The sequence below is a fragment of the Anser anser genome (assembly GCF_964211835.1).
Source record: "Anser anser genome assembly, chromosome: 6".
NCBI classification, from domain to species: domain Eukaryota; kingdom Metazoa; phylum Chordata; class Aves; order Anseriformes; family Anatidae; genus Anser; species Anser anser.
The window spans coordinates 37456962-37477103 of NC_139726.1; the positions used below are offsets into that span (position 1 = coordinate 37456962).

The window sequence follows — 20142 nt, forward strand, 5'->3', positions numbered from 1 at the left end:
GTAGTTTCCAACACGAGAAGTACTTTCTCTAAGGTGGAAATGGTTTTTGCATCTGACATTAGAGGCTTCTAGTCTCTGTGACTTCATGCACAAGCATGTGTGGTGTATCCACTCTATAGAAAGTTTAGGCATTTATGTTAGCCCTAATAGATTTCTTTGCTGGGCGATGAAGAAGGCCAGTTCCCATATAGGAGACTCACTGCATCACTTGTAGGCTCTGGTTTACGTTCTAGAGGATCCTCTCATCATCATTAGGACCATAAAGGCATTTACTTCCTTGCTTAGTTGCCTTGTGTTTGGCGTTGTGGCAACTCCTATATGTCATTCTGTAAAAAGGGAAAGGAGAAAAAAACAAGAATCCTCCAGAAATGTAGCTGAAGAAACAAAGCTTGTAGGTAAAAAAAGAAATTCCAAAGTTTGCTCATTTAAGGGAAATTTTGAAAAGAAAAGGAAACAAACAACAACAAAAGCTGAGTTCCATCAGCCATATGAAATGTGGTTGCCTTGCATGAAAATATCTACTGCAACCATTTGGTCTTGCGTGTTAGATGCTGCATGCATAATTATAAACCATCATTTTTATTATGGAGAACAAGTGGCTAAATTTTTGCCAGCAGTATAAAAATAATGTCATTTGCTTTGAAACTCTCGTAAAAAATCTTATGATCGAATACAAGGTGTTTTATAGAAGCTTCCTTTCTACATCATTACCTGTCACATTCAGTTCAGAACAGAGCTAACATTGGGCATCTGGGAGAAGGAGTGCTTTTGCAGGTTATGCTTCATGAGCAGAATATGGCAAGCAACACGAAATATTTTAAATTTTTCCCCTTTGTGGTCAGAAATAAAAAGTGTAATAAATATGTTAAGAAGGGTTAATGAGTCCCAAGCAGCAAGATCTTCATCTTTTGAAGACTCTTATGAACTGTAATTATCTAATTACTGTTAATTGGTTGAGTGGGAGGATGAGGGAGTACTGTTGGTGTAGGAGAGCATGCATTGTGCTGTACATTCGGTACTCTGACACCACTGGGTGTAATACTCTCGTTGCTCAGGAATACCAACAACTTCCTCACAAAGTTTTTTTGGTTGAGTTTGCAGGTTTTATCTGTGGTTTAAAAGCTATCGCTCATACTTCATGCTGCTTGTGTGCTAAGTTAGGAAAGCTGACTGACTTCGATACTGCTGAGATCTAGTGGAATCCCTAGAGTCTACATTTTTTACTAGATTTTCCATGGAGTTTAGCATCTTCTCCATATTCTTAAAGAGCTGCACACTACAACCCTGAAGCAACCATGGCTTCACAGCAACTAGCCTTGTGCATCTTGAATCCCAGGAACAAAGCAAAAGGCTACCTCTAATGTAATTAGTCTAAATGGACTGTGATCCCACCCTGAAGGCTTAATCTTTTTGGAAAATAGAAATTTTGGCATACGATGTCTTTGTAAACATGAGTCTAAGCATCTCCAGGACAGTGCTGAACATAAGTTGTCATTACCTCCACAATGAGGATTATAAGAGTTCTGTGCCTCAAGAATTAATCCTTTCAAAAGCAGCTTAATGGGGATGAGATGATCAGAAAAAGGATCAATTACTCACAACAGCACTGTTTTTGTTACTCAGTTTTGTGCTGGAACACTTTGTACAGGTATGACTACCCAAGTCTGATCTAAGCCATGTTCGATACGAAGAACAAACTTATGTACTTAACTAATTTTTCTACTGATCTAACAGTTTGAAATAACTGACTGTGAAGCAGAGGACTGTGGTGGGTAAGGCTTCTTCTCCACAAATAAAACACAAAATAGTAATTCATGATGCTAGACAACTTGAATACCCGAATAGTATCTTGATGTTTGGTCAAATGCTTTCCTCCTCTGAGAAAACTGATGAGAAGATTTTCAAATTCCTGCTGCATTAGGAAAACAAATGGACACACCAATATCTGGCACGCATCATTACCTGCTCACCTGGTAGGCAAAGGTGCAAACTGAGCCTAATATCCCTCCTTTGTCTTCTAAAACTCAGTCTCAAGTCCTAAACGCATTACTTACTGCCCAGAAACCCTTGTTTCATTAAACAGCCACTTTGCTTGTTAACACCTATTGCACTGACGCTGGGACAGCGGAAACCACGGAGCAAAATCACTGACATTAGAAGAATTAACAGATGGTTAAAAATTGAAGACAAGCCTCTGTCATTTGAATCTGGGAAGGATGGACACATTTCTGCCTGCTCCTCACATCTCAAACAATTGAGCTGGTAAAGCACTGGCCATGCTGTCATGTGCATCAGCTCCCTCAGAAGCAGGTAGCTCTGTTCAGTTCACAAAATGCTGTCAGATAGAGGAGAGGCCTTTAGGAGAAGACAGCAAGGTGTCCTTCAGCATGGGGGAACCCTGAAGAAATGAGAATGATAATCTGAGCACAGAAAATACATTGCTGTCTGCCTGGATATCACACTTCTTAGCCACCCACTATAGATGTGAAAGTAGACAGTGCTTTTGTTCAATTTCAGTTCCCTGCAAGAACATGATTAAGTGCAATTTAGAAGACCATTTCCATGCAACTGCAAAATAATTTGAAATTTGTATCTGATAGTGTAGCTTGCTACTTAAAGAATGGTTTCTTTACAAAAGAAAGCTATCATGATAACCACTTTCTTCACAAATAGATTGGTTTGTAAGGGGTCTAAGAAAGCGTTAAGGACAGTAAGCAAGGTACGAGCTTCAAGGGCAAGGCAAGCAGTACGGGTAGCATTTGTTTACTCAGCCATGGCCCCTTTTAGTAGGAAGTAAGAAGTTGTATGACATGGTATCAGCTGCCTGCTTGGGGGGGTTTCTTGGCAACAAGATCAAAAACCACTTCACTGTTACTAAACAAGCAAACAAACAAACAGACAACACAACAAAAACCACAACTGTAAAGGTAGATTGGGGAAAACTTAAATTCATGTTCCTGACTTTCACCGCCACTCTTGCACCTTAAGAGTCCAGCGCACTGTCATGAAAATCACATGCATGGGGTTTGAAGCTATATAGAACCAAACCATTATACTTCATTCCTGTCTTTTAAAGGCTCAGCATGAATTTCTGAACAAATTGGACACTCATTCTCATTACAAGCACCAACCTAAACAATCTATGACAATTTCATGCTCCTCCTAATCTTTTTTTCTATCTAGATGTTGACAACAGATTTATCACTAGAGTTTCTAAGCACCTATGATTAATTTTGTAACCAGCACCATAGGATGATCAACAAGAAATTCTCTTAATTTTAGATCTGATTATCCAGCAAGCCTCATTTTTTCCTGAAGTGTTATTCACAAAGAAATGTAAAAGTAGGAATTAATATGGTCTTGAATTAATTTCCCTCACCAACCAGATGGCCTAATTACTGGCACTGAAAGAGCCAAGAAGGAAGAGTCCTTGTACCAGATTCAAAAGACTAGCATACAGCATTTTTTATTATTATTATTTTTTTTAAGTCTTAGTGTAATGCAAAGTATAAAAAGATGTGGGGAAAAAAGTCAACCTAAAATTACTTTTTCTACTGTCTTCCAAACTGCAATGTCTACTAAATCAAATTTTCATTTTTACACAATGAATACAACACGCCTGAAGTTTTTTTCCAATGCAAATTTGAACTATACAACTAACGAATAAAGGTATTGTAAATATCACTCCAGTGCCCCTATCCATCTGTGACTCACACCATTATGCAGATGCATATGAACTTCACATCTTGATATCCTGTGAAGCCTGCAGGTATTCTTCATATTTTATTGATCTGAAGAATCTTATTTTTTTTTTAAATTAAATAAGCTTTTAAACATCAACTTTTTAAGATTTAAATAAGAAATGAGGATTTCTGACATACTTTTTGACACCCTTCTAGCCCTATGTAGTCCTACCAGATGCGTAACCGGATGACTGGACATTCCAGTTAAGACGAACACAGGTGCACAATCTTTTATGAGTAGCACTACAAAAATATAGCTTAAGTAAAAGTACAATATTAAAAATAGTATGTCATCATTTGCAACATTATCTTATTCATCTAATGGCTTTAATATCATCAATATTTGTTTTAAGCTCCTGATTTTAAGGCAAGTTAAAGCAAAGCAACACAATTTTACTCCGTTAAAACAGCTCTGTTTGAATTTAAACGAATAGACTAACCCAAATTAGAACAGGGCAGTACCCTCTCCCTTTTTGTTCTTGTTTCTGGACCCTTTTGCTCTTCCTGACTGCCCAAACCTTACCAGCAGTGAGGTAGGAACGGTACCCTGCTGCCCAACAACTAGTGTAAAATTACTGCTCTGACAACTACAGTTGTCACTTCTCTGCGCAAAGCAAAACCACTTTTTGTCTCAGTTTCTGCATCCTTACTTCTGGATAATATCCCTGAGTGCACTGGGATTTAGATTAACGTGTAAAGCTTTTTGAGACTCTTTACCAAAGGCAGCAGTGCAGAGTAGTGTTTTCCAAATTATATTGCAAGGGGTAGCTCATAAGATTTGCTATAAAGGTACCTGATCATCAAAAGCAACTGCTCCCATTGGCTTCAATGGATTTAGTTGTAGCTATGGATGAGCACGGGCTTGTTTCTTAACAGCCATTGTTCCTGGCATCATTGTTTTTCTCTCTGGCTAGTGATTTTCTCTGCTTCTTTTCTTATGTGCCCTATAGTAAGAATATTTGCACAGAGATAAAAGATATCACCTTCCAAATGGAAACATTCAAAGGAATTAATCATTTAAGAACATAACTTGTGAGAAAATCTGTCATAATTCTGAGGCCATTTGCATTTGGATTAATTTCCAAAAGCTCAGCTGAATCTTCCTGCACTAATGAAGCTGCATACGATTTTCACCTTAGGAAAGAGTCTGCAGTCCCATGCCTTTCACTTTGGGGTTTATCTTATTCAGAGAGAGCAGAAATTGTTTAAATCTTGCAGTGTTAAGAAGTTCATCTGAGTGTCTCAGGGATCTATACAATTATATTCAATGCAGTTAAATGTCTCCCCTGGAGGATGCCCAGGGGAAGAGGGCTAAAAGCATCACCAATATTCAGAAGCTTCCTGTTTCTTAGTATCAACACCCCTCTACTCAGATTTACTATTGATTTTACTACTGAGGGAGAGGACCGTGAGGTGGATTGGAAACTGCCAGGTTGGTCTGGGGAATGATTGAGGTGCTGTTTAGGATGCCCTCACCAGCCTGGAGAAGTAGGCAGGCAGGAATGTCACCAGGTTGGAAGGGAAACGCAAAGCCCCACACCTGGGGAGGAATTATCCCTTGCCTTGCTGCAGGCTGTCTTGAAAGCAGCTTTGCAGAAAAAAATCTAGAAATCCTGGGGGGCAGTAGACTGACCATGAGCTAGTGATGCACTCTTTTTCCCCCGCTAATTAGTGTTATTGTAAGTAATCTGGCACTTAGATGTCTGCACACAAGACACTTTCAATGTGCCCCTTTCTTCTAACCATTTTGCTATTAGTTATTAAAATTGAGTCCCCTGATGTTTCAAGGTTTCTTTTGTAGGGTTCCTATTATTGCATAACTCTCTGATTTCTTTTCAAAATTAGAAATTTAGATGCAAAGAGAAGTGAAAAAATAGCTTTAAAAACCTCAAAGGACAATTATGAGAACATGTCATATGGGTGTTTCTTTAAAATCAGCATTTTTAAGCAAGTCTCAGCATTTTGAATGTCTAGTTTCAACAATATTGCTTAATTGTACAGCATAAGAAAATTATGTTTCTCTAGAAACAACTCAATCATTCATGTTTGAACACATTTTAATTATTAACTAACATGGTTTAGGAGTACAGGTCACCTAGAGTTACTCGTTTTATTTTTAACAAAAAGAATCACATGCACAAGGTTCTGATATATCTAATATAACAAAAAAAGGCTAATCCTTAATAAGTAACCAAGTCTCTTTGTGTTACTGTCAAACACAAATAGCCACCCATTTTAAGAACATGAGACTCCCTTCTTATCCATGCTATTGATTTACAGAACATGGAGAAAGTGGACATCTTTAGCATTAGCTGATGTCCCAGATGAAATCACAGGAAAGGAAGCCTGTACAACCACAGAGTCCTTGGGGACATGCTGCTAACATGCTGCTAACGCTGGAGCAATGGCTGAGGTGTGACACGCTGCTCCCCAAAGTGAATCACTTGGCTCTCTGCTGCTCCAGATTCCCACAGAACTGAGATCACCACCAACAGAATAGATTCAAAGGGCAAAAGGGGAAGGAAAAAAAAACCAAAAAACCCATACTCAATTTATTCTTCCATTAATTAGAAAGAAATATTCATTTTCCAGTTCTCTATTATAAACAAAACTAAATGCACTTCCACTGAACTTTAGAGAGCTGTAAATTATTAATACTTTGAACCTAGAGTTCACAGTGCAATGAGAACCCTGAGAAAAATTAGCTGATTAAAACAACTTTAAAGAGAGTCAAATATCCTTTCCAGCACAGAGGAAGGAAAGCACTAGCAGAAATAGCAGAAATTAAACACTTTGCCCATGCAGCAGGGCACGTGCCAAGAGCTAAGGTACATCATCTCATAGTCCCTGATGCAGTCTGTATGGCCAGAGCTCAGAGCACTCCCGAGCTGAGGGCAGGATGCTCGTCTGGCTGCAGGGGAGCTCTGCACCAGCACCCCGGGGTGCGCCTGGGGAAGGCATCCAGCTGTGGTGGACAGAGCTTGGAACAACTCAGCCCATAAACACTGGGGTTTGGGGGAAGTATTTCACGCTACTACTTGGAATGCCACCTCTGGAAAAGTTAAGATCATCCTTGACTTGTCAGTAAGACTTTACCCTTGTTTCACGTCACTACCATTTCCAAACTGCTGCAGCAAGTTTCCAGAAATGTAGTGCCAGTCACCAGCAAAACAATCTCCCATTAAAGCTTATTTATTTCCCAGAGTACTATCTCCTACCACAGGACCTGGTGCAGAGCAGCAGCAATTTCTGTTCATAACAAATGGTTCTGTAAACAAGCCCTGTGTAGGGATGTTTGGTTTTCTTTTGTTCCTCCCTGTCCATTTTTCCCCTTCCCTATCTTTAGCTCAGAGTATCTGTAGACAATACCAAAAGGAGGATAAGATTGAAAGTGGTGCCAGAACTGTGTGTGTGGTTGGGAGAATATCATCCATAATAAACTAGTTTAAGAAATCCTCTGTTAAAAATTGACTTTTTCCTTCCCACCCTAAACCAATAGTAAACACTAGAGCTGCATATTTTGGGCAGAAATTTTTCATCAGAGTTAATATATATATATATTTTTTTTTTTAAAGGAAAAATTTACAGAGCAAGCTTGCTAAGAGGAAAAACTGCACTTGTACCTTGTACATCAAGCAGCCTTCTAGCACATGTTGCTGAGCTAAGAGTGATTTAAAATATAACCATTCCACAACACACAAGCATCCAATTCAAAATCTTACTGCAGGTGTATTCATGGAAAAACCTTGGATGACCATATGCCATAACAACTCTTATTTTTAATAATGATGATGCAAAGGGCCTTTTCCTCTTAGATAACTGGTTGAATCAGGTGACTATGGGAACATGCCAGGGTTATGAGGACCGCGGGCTTTTTCCATTCTTGAGAACCAAGTGACAATTTTCTTCTTTACATGGCTAATGGCATGTAAAGAAGTTAGTTTAGAAGTGTTTAGTTCACTCCTTGCAGTCTTTATACATGCCAGCTTGCAGTAGATGTTCTCACATCTGAACCTTACCAGCCCTACATAAGACAAATTGCCAAAAACTTGAAACTTTTTTTGATAGTTATGATTTTTTTTTGGGGGGGGTGGGGGGGGGGGGGGAGGGGAGAAAGTACAACGTCAGCTGGAACAATGCAAAAAATTCATTCTTTCCCTAACACTGTACTGATCAGACTAATTGAATATTCTGTAGAATTGCCTTTCTAAATTAAAATAGCCCAATTAAAGATACTTTATGAGAACCAGATACTGATTTTCTTAGCTGATAGCCCTAAAACTTGAGTCACATTTACAGGTAACAGTATATTTCAGTTTCTCAGCTCCAGTAACTTAAAAATATAACTATCAGCATTTTATAAAGCCCCTGAGAGGAAGCTCATCAAGAAGCACTGCCTCTGAGCATCCATCCATCTGTTGCTCTACCCGCCCTGCCCTGAGAAACACCGAGCTTCAAGCAGAATAGCATTTCTCTTTGCAGAGGCCTCTTGCCAAGCTCCTTCTTGTCAGAGCACCCTCGGGAGAACTATGGAGTCCGAAGTACAGCGGGAAGTCACTGACTTCCCCTGGTGGTTACGCTGTGCCCTTCTTTTTTTTTAAGCACAGAGCTGAGAACTGAGCTCTTCCCTGTCCTGTGCTGTGCCCCAGGCGGGTGAGGCCCAGCTGTCAGCCTGAAGGGCAGCGGCAATCAGCGAGGATGTGTAAGCTGCCAACGGGGTCAGGGCTCAGGAGCAGAGTGCGGCTCACGAAGGAAATGTGGCTCTGAATTTGCAGTCAGAGTTAAGGAAAAGTCCTAGTGTCAAAGATTTGTGTTGGCGCCCCTGTGGGAAATAAGCCAAACTAATGAGGAAAAATATTGAAAGATACTCCACTCTCCCAGCTCTCCCGTGCATCCAGTTTTCTCCATTTTACCCTATTAGTCTTCATTCTGTGTCTCCTGCAGCGACCTTTGTCAGCACATGAATAATTAACATTAATAGTCTCATCAACTTCAGGGCATAGTGCAGGACTCATTGAGCAAATGTTGGTTGGGCTTGTCCTGCCTCATGATGAAGTCTTTTCTTTCGCATAAGAGATCCCATGGAAGAAACACCGCCATCTGCTTCTTGGGTGTTCCTTGAATGTCCAAATGTAATAACTAAGCACTAACATGCAGTATCTCGTGGTATATAGATGGGGCCAGACTGTGCTAAATGTGAACATTCAGTGAATACCCAACACAATGCTAACTGTAGGCAAAGATGGCTTTTATTTTAATTCAGTCTGTTTAAATCCATCCGCGAGATTATTTTTGGTGTTGTAACAACATGTGGTGTCATAACATCATGGCTACGGTACATTGGCAGGTGATTAATTCATAAATTTTAAATGAAAAGAAACAGTGGAACCATTAGGTTCATCAAGTAATTCTGTGCACTCCCCAACCTGGCCCATCTGCCGAAGGTATCGGCATATAACAGATGAGTGAGGAGAGTATTAGACCCATTATGGAGGGCTACTGCTGCTAAGAGCAATATAAGCTCTTGCTATTGCCCTGTGAGTATTTTTTCTTCTTTTTATCCATTTCTTAATCCATAATAGAAAACTAGAGCTACACTGGATTTTCCTTTTGGATACGACTGTGAATGAGGAACAGATAAAGCATCAGATCCTACTCTTGATAAGCAGACTATCAGGTTAGATTGTAAAAGGCTAATAATAATAATAGTAGTAGAGATCAGTGAGATGTGTTGAGTTCTTAAGTCACAGCAAACTTTTCTCCAAAGTCAAATATAGTTATGGTTTACAGTCACATCTGAAGTTCTGTTTAAGATGTCTACTTTATTAAAATGGGACAAATCGTTGAATTCCATTGGAGTTGAATAAAATGACATACTTTACACTCCATTGGGGAATAATATGCCCATTCATCTTATTAGAAATTCTAGCAAATATCAGAATGAACACAGTTAGGAGTTACATTGGTTCTGACTCATGTAAAATATCCCCTCCCCAATAAATCTCTACTTAGACCTGTCAAGAAACAGTAAATTCACACTTGACCATAATGAGAATGCACCAATAAAAAATTGCCCAGGTCTTCAGAATTTGAAAATGGAAGGTGTTCAGTAAAGAACACAAGTTTCAGACCACATGAAACAAGTATATTACCCTATTTATGAAGCATACTTCATGTAATACTACTGTGTCCTCATCCTTTCCATGGAGCATAAGCATAAAAATATGACCTCCAGGTATTACAAACCCACGAAAAATGCTGGGACACGCTGGTTGCTTTAAAAGCAATCTGTGCTATTGCCATTCAAGTACAGGTGCATTCTGCACTGGTGAGTAGAATGACAAAAGCACTAAAGTAGATTTTTAAATGGCCTAAACCTAGACAAAAATACCATAACAATCTGACCAGATGGCTACTGATTGTAGCAAAAAGTAAATTAAGCAGAACTGAAGAAAATACCAGGTGAGCATATTTTTTTGCATGAAACTGGAATCTACCTTGCAGTAGGACACACAAACATCAGACCAGGCATGTGCTTCAATCTGTTCCTAAACTTAAGACCTTAGATTGGTTTAATTTTGGAAGGCTTTCACACGCTAGCAGGAAGGAAGAGACAGGCGGCTGCTGGGCAGGAATACCATCTGAAACAGCTTCGCACTTGCTGCTGGGAGCTCCGACTGACATTTGGATTGACAGTGTCCCCTAAACAGCAATCCAAACTCCCACTTGTACGGTGTGTTATGATTCAATTATGAACAGTCTGCTGTTCAACTTCAAAACTACTTTGCTGCTTTGAATTGCTTCTTTCCTCCACCCCAGTACGTAAATCAAAACAGCCCATTATACAACACTCCCTACATTTCAGTGACTTACTTTTCCAGTGTGCTTTCATTGGGTAAACTTAAATTGGTTTAAACAAAAGGAAAAAAAATTAAGAAGCAGACCAGGAAATATACTGAAATTCACTTTGCTTGCTTAGTATATAATGAATGATGAAAAGCATTAGCTTTAAGGAGATAATTATTTTCATAGTCCACAACAGTGAATATTTACTGAAGATACTTAGAAGAATTTCTTTGACTGAGTGAACTAATAAATTTTAATGAAGACAAGTGTGGTATTTGGGGTTATACAATTAAAAGGAACCATATAGCATATTTAGCAAATTGAAAACCTATCAGTATAAAATGCATATTTGTTTCAGCAATATTTTGTAATTTTTTAAAGTTATGCACTCACATCTACTTTAAAGTTCTAATACTGTTTTTTTCCTAAGTTTAATCAGTACCAATGGTACCAAAAATGCAGATGTGAAAAATATGAAAATTTATGAACTGCCGTAAACTGTACTTGAGTAATAAATTCAAGCCTTATCCAGATGTCCAGAAATAAAATGCTAACATCTCATTAAATGGGAAGACAACACAAAGTTAGAACAAATGAACTTCAAAGTACAGCAGGAACTCCAGCAGGTTGTCGGTTTGTGTGGGATTGGGGTACGAAGATGAAGTAGCTTTTATTTTTTAAAAGTTGAATAACTGCTACAAATGATGGTTGTACTTTCAGCTATTTGTATCTGCTTATAAGAGACAGGAGATCCATGTTTCCTGCTACATATCAAGTACAGCACACTAATCTGGTAAAATGCTATGCCAGTCGCACACAATGACTGAAAACGTCCATCTAAGCAAACAGAAGAGTTTCCATCCACCGTGTAATGATACGCTTGCTTTAAGGCTTGTGCAAACAAGCCCTAATGACTGACAAATTTATTTAGATAAGCAGAAAAAGTGAACAAAAAGAAGAATACTAATTGAGTATACAGAAAAATCTTCAAGCTGAGAACTGTGACTTACTTACCTCAGAGCACTTGTTCAAGTGCTGAGCTATATTGTAGTGTGCTCAAATACAACACTCCAGGCAGGTCTAGCAGAAAGAAATGAGAGGACAGAGAAGGCAGTAGCAAGTCAGGCAAATTCAGAGAGGAACAGCAAGAACATAAAATGGAAAGAATTGTAACAAAACATTGTACCATTCCAATTCTATAAATGTGCAAGTGTTTCTACTGCAGCCTGTTAGAACACTTGAAGAATTCTAATAGAAACTTCCAAACATGCTGCAATTTCTCCCCCCAGTTCATCTGCTGGTTAGGATATGTTGCCTCACTTCTGTATGTCCCCCTATACCTGCTCCATCATGGCAGATATAGTCCTTTCAAGTAAAATCTCTAATCTCGCTTAATTTAGCAAGGTTATCACAATCCTAAAATCCTGTGCGATCATTTTGCATAGAATGGAAAGCGGTTCCAAGTCAGGCATGCAGTGGTAGAAACAGTTTACCTGAAATTGTAGGATTTTTCCTTAAGGAAAATAAATAAATAAAAATGAAGCAGCATTTTAGGAACTCCTCCTTTATGTAATGTAATAAACAAAAAGCTTCAAAACCCATGTAACAGCGCTGCTGTTACGGATTATATGTTTTGATATTTTTCATAAACTATATGTTGCATCTGCATGGATGATGTTAAGCCTTGCATGATCTTTTTTGGAAAGCAAATTGCATTCATCCTACCAGATTAATGACACTTATAAATAAATAAAAATCTTCAATTTACTGTTAATAGAAGACCAGCTGGCATCCTACTGTGGAATTGAAGGTGCTGCATGCACTGACAGAGATTGGTGATAGGTTGCTGACTCATTTTTCATTTACTTTATGGATGGTTTTCAGCATGAGGAGCTTGCAAGCTAGGATGCAGCTATCTCTGTCCGAGTGCTATCTCACCCTCATAACAGAAATCAGTAATTAAAGTTTAATATGCAGCATTGAGACTATCTCCATCTCTCAAGGGACCACTAGAAGGAAATTAGCAAAGAATGATGCAAGTTTGCTAGAAGGATTTGATAGCCAATTCTAATTTCATCAGCTTTGATTGGGAAATTGAAAAGGCACCTCTGGGGGCACTAGCCATGTGTTTCCTGCAAGTTTCTCATTTAATTAGACAAGGCACAATGCAGATTTTGAGCTCACCCACCGTAAACCCCTGCAATTGCCATGGTTTTATCCTGCCGAAGCTCCCTGCTCTACTGCGATCACCCAAACTTCCTAGCACAGACCAGTCACACAAAGCTGAGCGGAAGAAGAGCAGACAGACAATTGAAATTATATGCTGATTAGATGCCAAGAGAAGATTGCTTCTAATGCTCTGCCATGCCAGCTACTCGACACGATGATAAAGCCTTTTCAGCTGAAAAGAGAATGAGCTTGTAGCACCTTTGTTTTTTTGTGCAAGAGCAAGTTTTCTGAAACATTATTCAAAAGGTTCAAGTGTTTTGAAAGGTTATAGGCTTACAGAAGGCTCATAAGTTTCAAGAATGCTTTGCCAGCTCTGAGGTCTCATTGAGCTCAAATTGATGCCAGCTTGTTACCTGCATTATTTATGCATTGTACTGCTACCAAACCACTTCTCTTGATGCAAACCAAACAATGCCAGTAGAGCTTTGTAGCCTGCTAAGACTTCTTCTCAATTTTCTCAGTACTCTTAGTTTAGCATGTAGTAACCAAAGGAAATACTCCCGCACCCTAGGAGTAGGACACATACTCCAAAGATATATTTACCAGAGATTTTCTGATCTGGCTAGCAAGAGAACAAAATGGGTGGTTTAGACTTGTTGTAGACTTCTGTATCTTCCAGCTCAGCCTCCATTACTGACAAATCTCTGCTGTGTGTGGCTTATAAGAGGCTATTTTAGTAGCAAAAGATCTCAACATATAATTTAAAATCAGCCTTTTACCATGACAAGAAATTTATGTAGCATAAAGTTATTATGTTGGAATCTCTTTCACAGACTTTTCTGGAAGCAGGTTTACATGGTACATTTCTAGACTTTTATTCCCTACCTCTCTATATTTCAGGAAAGAATGAAATCCAGTTATATCCCTGATACATTATTTTTAAGCATGAAACAGTGCTTGGAATAGACAAAAAAAAGGGACAAGACAGATTAAAGACACAGGACTTGCTGTGATACAGATCTTTGGCTGTGAAAAGCCAATGGGTAGTTTTACATCAAGGAAATTTCACCCTCCCAGGTAGCTCAGATAAAAGGAAGTTTGAGGTGTCAGCTGCTAATGTAAGCAAATCAATGTCACTTTGATTAGTGCTATGTGAATTTGAGAAAAAATGCCAGGTTAGCAAATTCACTTCTCTCTTGAAAGTAGTCCCCATGTGTACAAGCTTATGTAAGCTTAATTGAAGTCAAAGTGCAACTTTTTTTTTTTAAACAATTAAAGTACCTTTTATATGGAGCCAAATTAATGATTTTAGTCACCAGAGTAGGATTTCCATAAATCAATGAAAGACACAGGGATTTATGTCATTCTTTCTTTATAGTTATGGAAAACAAACAACAGCCTAGAGAGAAAGATTCATTTCTATTTGACACATACAACTTATAATGAATATAGCAGTTTTCATTCTAATGGGTTCACTAATTTTCATTTCAAAGATAAAAGGCTCATGTCAATATCATTAAGATTAAATGTCCCACAGAAGTAGTAGTGGAACAAGAAGAGATGTCTGCATGCTGTTTGCTTTTCTTTGTTCTGGTAAGTACTCCACCATTTCCAATGAATTCTGGCTGTAACACAATTTGATTTGAAGGTGGGAGGGGAGACAATTAATATCAGGCTTTTTTTTTTTTCCTGGCTGAGGAAAAGAAAAAAAAATAATCAAGGTTTGGTTTGAAGAAGCACTCTTTTTCTCCAAAAAAGGATTTTTCCAAAAAACATCTGAATATATACTTTTAAGAGAAGTTATTTTCTTCAGAAAGCATTGCTCATTTTGATGAAGGTACTGCCTACCAGAAGCAAAGAACAAGGAAGACATCACACTGATCTGATGCAGTTTACCTAAGTGTAGGTATTAACCTGTGTATCAAATCAGTGAAACTCAATTACTCCTAACACTTGCTAAAGGAATTGTCCTTTCCTGATCCTTTCTGGGCTCCAGAAGAGCTCAGAGCACCTGAGGACCATTTGTCTGCCTCACAGACAAATTCTTGCCTATTCACATATCAAACATCTTTCAAGCATTAAGACTGGCAGTAATAAATAATAATAACCACACCAACTGTTCCAAAACCCAAGCTTATTGTGTCTTCAGGACTTTCTCTTTTCTGTGTTGGTGCTGTTTCATTCATTTTTATTACATATCCTCCACTTCAGTCCCACCAATTGTTCTGGTTTCCTCTCCTTTTTGGTGTGCATTTGCCATGATTTAACTCTGCAGTATAGGACTTGGACCAAAGTAGCCATTTGTATAAGCAGAAAAGCTCAGGAGTGCTTTGTGTTTTATGTGCCTAAAATATTTTGGCTCACATCCTGAATCATCAAGTGTTTAATTTATCTTTTCTCACTTCTTCTCACCTCCAAAGAAATACTGATTTTAATTTTCAGAATCCTCCCACACCCCTTTATTAATTCCTTACTTAGCTCTTCCATACATCCCTGGTCTTACCAGTAGTGACATTTAACGAACAAGTTAAATTTATTTTTCATGTTCAGACAGCATGTTCAACTGCATACAGCTGTTGGCACGCCAAGACAGTGCATGCAGAATTGCTTTGTCTTGAGAGGAAGCAGCATATGTAAAAGTCGCTCAGTCGACACAGCCAGCTCTATGGGTACAGGATAAGATGTACGTCTCCCTTTCTTACCCAGTGTTTTTTCAAACTGAGAACCTGGAAGAATTGCTTCACTAAAAGGAGACTACTGACAAGTAACACGTAGTTGGTACCGTCCATCCTAGTGCCAGGATACCCAAACCACCATGCTACCTTTGCTCCGGTCAAATATAAAGGAGCAAAAACATACCTGTACCAGAGGTGAGCTCCTACATACAGATAAGCATTTCTTATACTATACCAGTAGTTTTGGGGATGATCCTCAGGATCTTAATAACCAACTAATTACACTGAAATCATCAAAAAAAAAAGTCATAATGAAAACCAGTGGGATTATAAGGGAATCTGGCTCAGTTCACAGCAATCATGAGAAAAGGCCATATACTCTTCCTCTACACTACTGGCTCACGTAGGTGTACCTGAACTACAGTGAGTCATTCTGAGGATAAAATAAAACTGCAGGTGTGTAGATTGGAGAAGATAATTTAATAGGGAAAATTTAACAGGCACGCACAACAAAGTGCACTGAGCTTTTGTTGTGTAAGGAGCAGCGCAAGTGCTAAAATCTCATAATCAGAAAAAAGTTCAACTTCATCTCTTCATTATTTTTAATATCTGTATTTTAATTGCTTCAGCTAAGTAAAGTGCACAGCAATATTTACCACTAACCGAATAAACAGAGAGGTAAGTAGTATGTGAAGGTATTATTTGATCTACCCTCTTCCTCTGTGGCAGGATGAAGTATAATGTTATCTCCCCTGACTCAGCTAAGTGCCCGGTAACAAAGAAATACTTCCCTTAGGATAATGCATTCCTTGTACTTTGAGCACTGCAACATCTTTAACAACCATTACATATTTAGGAAAAGATTTAATTCACTCAGTGGAGACATGGGGAACAACAAACCACTGTTCTTTATTTACAGCCCTTTCACATAAATGAGGGTTTATGACAATCTCTCCTTGTGTCTTTTCCAGGAAAAACAAACCTGGATTATCATTTTCCACAAGCAATGGATTAAACACTCATGGTTGTTGCTATCATCTGTTCAACTGAGAACGGGAATTGTGGGTGCTTTTTCTCCCTTGAGACCAATATTGCACTACTAATTATGGGGCTCCTATATCATATTTTAGCACATCTTTATTATTTTTCTTAAAATACAATGAAATAGAACGTACAAAACCAACATCATTATTATTATTATTATTTTAGTTTGCCAGTATCATTCTGAATTGTAATCCTGTCCTAAAAACTTGTAGCTCCTCTGGATCATCAGTATCATCAATAAATGCATTATAAAATAGAAAGATAACAGAGGTTCCTACTTGCCCTGTTTTTTTTTTTTTTTTTAAACCAATTTTTCAGAACGTGTTTTTCCATATGAAATTTCCTAAGGATAGATTCTAAATCTACTTCTTAAATTTGGTTCTTGTTCTGGGCCTTACATACAGAATACATAACCATCATTTTAGGATCCTTCTTACCTTCAGATTCTCAATGATTTTTTTTTTTTTTTAAATAAAAACACATTTATTGGTCTTCCACCTTCTGGAACAAAAAGCTATCTATCACATCTAAAGAATGCTTTACCATCTTGCTTACACCATCATTTAGTACTAAAATGAAGTACTACATGCTGTAAGACCTTATAGCATATTAGATCTTATTCCAACTCCACAGTTTCTAGCCTTTTAGAGATCATGGTATTTGCATACTCATATTACACTTGGGAAAACTGAAAATTAAAAAGAATAATTAAAATACACTATTAATCATCCAGAAAAATAGCTCTCATCCACCTTCTATTTTTCTTTATACGTCTCTCCAACACACTGACTCTTTCTCCTTTTCATGTTCCCTAAAAAAAGAGGGATGAAGTCTGTCTCTTACATTTTGCTAGATTTCTGAGAATTCTGGAGAAAATAGTCCCCTTTTTTGCTGTCTGAACAAGCCATATGTTGCTCCATATCAACATTTTGAGCCTTCTACTTTTCCTTCACTGATTTTGAGAGCAATTAAATCAGGGCCATTTGTGTATTATAAATTCTCAATCTGTTTAGAGTCTCTTTTGTACAGAAGAGAGGTCATCCTGTTGCCCTGTTACTCTCCCTTCTTCCTTAGAAACTCATTCACAATTAAACTACTCCCTAAAGCTAGATTTCAGCCCCTTGACCAAGACAGATTTTCAAAAAGAAAAAAGCATGTATCTATATCCGTAGATCCTCTTCCATGAATCTTGATTCAGTTAATTCCAGCAGACTTCTTCTGTGGACATCGCCTCAACATCAAAGCAGCCCAAGCCACACTTTTTTTCCCCCCACTGTCCTCTATTCAACAACCTTTCACTTTCAGCTTCAAACGGGCACTTCACTAGAGACATCCTTCCCACCTTGGCCCTTTGCTTGAACAGACGTGTTTGAGACAGTTGCCCATAATCTTAAGTTCTTTACCTTCTCTCTCATGTCTCTACATAAAAATTTATGACCTGACTCAATTCGCATTACGTAAATATGAATATTTACAAGAATGGCTTAGCATTTCTAATATTGATCAGAATATTGTGTAGCATTGTTTTTCATTTCATTGTCTTACCTCTCCTAACTGCTTCAGCAACGATAGCATTCTACGCTTTGTTGAGCCACTGGTGCACTTGCAGGCTTATCAGCTGGGTGGCAAGCTGAGGGGGTGCTAACCTGTACCTAGCTTGTCTGGGTCCCTGGCCATCTGACTGTCTTCAGCTACATGTGCTGACTGCAGTGCCTAGAGGCATTTCATAACTTTCCACCTAAAAATTTTGATCCCTCTAATTTAAGTTCACTAATTTCCCTCGCCACCACCAAACCACTGTATTTTTGAAACAGTCAGTGCACCAGAATTGATTTCTGCTGTGTGCTTGCTTTACATAAATTATTTTAAAAATATTAGCCTATAAAATAGCACTTGTCATTGTTCTAAGAACCCAGGTAATCATTACACAGATTAATTTATACTGTGAGCCTTCAAGCTGTTGTAATTATCTCATTCTTCACGTTTGTATAAGGGCACCACTGATGGCATTAAAAGGTCAGTAGAACTTGCAATAGGTGGTATTTTCATATGACTTTTTTTTTTTTTCCCCCTTCTGGTGAGAATTATATTGTCACTTAATAATATTCCAGTATCTGGTGGGTAATTTTGTTATTGCCTTCTTCAAGGACAGAATGATGAAGGCAAAAAAGTCCATATCCAGAAGAGTGTACTAACGGTACCATCATAATATTTAAACAGCAACATTATAATCACTTATAGCTTTCTATTTCATATGTTTACTCAATATTTGTTGATAGAAGCTAGAAAAGATTTGTGTAAAACTTTTGTTAAAAGCAAGACCAGTCTCTGTGTTCAGAACTGATCAATAACAACTTGTGCTTTAAGAAGCACAATGCACAAATTCTTACTTCATACTAATTTAGTAGGGAGGGGCTGGACAACTGTCACCTGCTGAATAAGTAAGCTTAATACAGAGTTAGCAACAGTGTTTGCAAACAGAACCATTAAAATTTGTTCTGAAATCTCAAAGTAAAGCAGAATTTATAACATGAAATTAACAGCTGAAACTACAAAAGGCAGACATAGCTTTATAGGAACTATCAAGCTTTTAAAACAATGTTTTTCTTCCATTTAAGACTATAAGCAAAAATGGAATTTCATACTGCTTGGTAGGTTGTGTCATTTTTAGGCTCACATCTAATTTCTGTAATAATTTTCTCATATTTGGCTGCCTAGCACATGTACTGAACCTGAATTCTTGCTCACAGTGTTTCCTCGCATGCATGAGATGCTCATTAGGTCAAAAAAAAAAACCCAAACAAAACACAACCTAGTTCCTTTACAATAAAGTAGAGCCATCAGCAAGCCAGATCGTACAAGGGAACCTGACCCACTGTCATTAATATTGTGCTGTCTTGGACCAGCTCTCTCTAATATAGCATCATTAAGCTACAGTGCCTAATCGCTTCCCCCTGTGCTCGCACATGGGCCTTCCAGAAAAGCAACCGCTGCTGTTGCTACAGGAGACAGGTTAACTTCTGCACAGAACTCAAAGTCAAGATAATCACTTAATAAAATAAAATGATTATTTGCAGAGTGAGGAAAAACCTTTCCTGTATAAACTGTGAGATAAAGCCTTTGCAAGCCTCCTGCTGCTGGGTGCCATTTTGTGGAGATTGCAACATCTGAGGCATTGGCATTGGGAAGACCTGGCACGAAGTCTGACAATGAGCGACCATACTGTGGATGTTGGGAGTGATGTCACACGTCAGCAAAACAGCACTCACCAGCTGGAGGCCCACAAATGCCAATTTTAATTATAAACTTTATTTTCAAATAGAGTTCACAGTTTATACAGGATGCACTTTATGCCATCAGAGCATCTGAGCACAGCACTGAACAAATTGGTGGCAAGCGATGTTCTTAGAGCTTTAAACATAATATGATCTATTTGATTGTTCAGAAGAACAACAATCTCCATTGCAGCCAGTGTATAAAGGATTGTAACATGTGCTATCCAGATGTTCAAGCTAAATACTTGATTTTGTACCTATAGCTGTTATTTTCTGCTCTGTTTTTGCTTTCAGACTTGTGATTGTTACTTTTATACTCTTACTTCCTACAAATTAAATTTATAGAGCTAAAAGCATTAAAGTACATTTCCATTCACCTAAATGCTGATT

The 20142-nt window shown here is 38.2% G+C and overlaps 1 long non-coding RNA gene across 3 annotated transcripts in view; it reads right to left on the minus strand.

Moving 5' to 3' along the window:
* Positions 1 to 20142, minus strand: part of LOC310902065 — a 153557-nt gene that overhangs the window by 95727 nt on the left and 37688 nt on the right. The gene's annotated exons all lie outside the window — the stretch shown is intronic.